The sequence below is a fragment of the Gavialis gangeticus genome, unplaced genomic scaffold, assembly GCF_001723915.1.
Source record: "Gavialis gangeticus isolate Ggan-Ray unplaced genomic scaffold, GavGan_comp1, whole genome shotgun sequence".
In the NCBI taxonomy this organism is placed as follows: domain Eukaryota; kingdom Metazoa; phylum Chordata; order Crocodylia; family Gavialidae; genus Gavialis; species Gavialis gangeticus.
In genome coordinates this window covers 8,416,710-8,418,344 of record NW_017728998.1, presented here as the reverse complement: position 1 = coordinate 8,418,344, position 1,635 = coordinate 8,416,710, and the positions used below count along the sequence as shown (strand labels likewise).

General features: G+C 41.5%; 1 protein-coding gene across 1 annotated transcript in view; it reads left to right on the top strand.

Moving 5' to 3' along the window:
• The window catches only part of CDH13 (cadherin 13), a 948,741-nt gene that overhangs the window by 304,293 nt on the left and 642,813 nt on the right, over positions 1–1,635 (top strand). The gene's annotated exons all lie outside the window — the stretch shown is intronic.

Here is a 1,635-nt window from a genome sequence, read left to right as displayed (position 1 = left end):
CATGCAGCTCCCAGCTGGAACTGTGGTTTTCCAATGCGCCTGTTGGAGCATTATAAGCCATATCGCACAAGAAGTTACATGGCTGTCCTTTATACTTACACTCAGGAATCAGTATAAGGCTACAGATACCTTTCTCTCCACAGTTTTTCTGCAATGGAGGCAATTGCAATGGTTCTGCAGAAGAGTGCAGTTGGACTCTGGGACCCCAAAAACTCTGGGTCCTCAAAACTGTGGTGCCCTAAAGATATGCTTAATCCACTAGAGCTTGTAGGGATCCTGGTGGAGAAGGGTCTTGCTGGAAGTTTCCCAGGAGCACTTTGGTCCCAGTCTGTTTAAGAATTTCTCCGTGACCTATGTCTAGTTATGGTGATTACGTGCTTCTAAGGCCAGGGTTTTGGCTCCAGAGTTGGCCATGCTGTGATTGAATCTAGAAGCATCATGACTTTGAAAACAGCAACCGAACCTAACGTGATAATTCTGGCAGTGGATTTAACCAATTAGTCACTTAGAAACTACTTTATTTTCAATGACAGCCTAATGTCTTTGATCTTCTGTAATCTGTTTGCCTGTCTGTCCCCGCTTCCAAAACTGTAACACAGTTTTTAAAGAACCTATAATGAGAGGAGTACAAAATCAAAGCAACACATAGTAAAGGCAAATCTACTGTACCAGTGACTCAGGGAAGCAATTCAGGAAGTCTGGAAGAGATCCTTTGGAACAACAACAAAAAAGGACTCATGCAGTAGGTCTTCCTCATGGCGATACCCAAAACGCTTATGTAGTTATTCCAAATCTGTGGTGGAGATGTCTTAATCGTATGGTTATTATGAAGTCTAAAGCTCACGTGATGTAACAGAGATTCTCTTTTAATGAAGTGTGTAATTATTGCAGGCAGTGGCATTCACAGTATTTAAGAGCCAGGAGCACCTGTTAAACCTGCAGTGTCTTTGGGGGCAAATGCAGCAATAGAATAAATCTATAATGGTTAAGAAGTCTAACAGTGCTGCAAGAAAAGGTTCAATGTACGTGATTGGTATGTGATTGGAATAAGATTAAGTTAAAACCAAAGATACATTTTCAGCATACAATTAAATAAGACAGATAAAAAGAACGGGAACAGATATTTACTCATAGAACCACTTCCTGTAGCTGGTCGGTTGTGTGGCTGGAAATTAATACAATTAAACACAGAATCTTTCCTAGTTACAATCTGCCTGCTATTTCCATGCGTGAGCACGTGTGTGTGTGTGTGCTGAGATCCTTGTAAAGAGCAGTTGTTTGTGTTCCATCGATTCCTCAGTAATAATAGTGCAATAAAAATGTAGAGTAGAGTAATGGCAGAATCCTGAAGATGGAGTGATCAGGGTAACCAGCAGTTGCAAATCTATGTAAATGGGGATTCTTAAAAGCTTTTGGGAAACATTTTCCAGCAAGTAAACTTTTCACCTAAACTATTCACATGGTGAATGAATTCCCCAAATAGTTTTAATTGGTGGGGGGAGGTTGCATTCACAAAGCAGTGAAGAGGACCTGCTGGTATTACCCAGAAGTCCAGTGACTGAAGCAGTGGCTCAAGACCTGGAAGAAATGGGTTCATTGCCATCCTTGATTTTCCCCCCCCCCCCCAGGAGAATA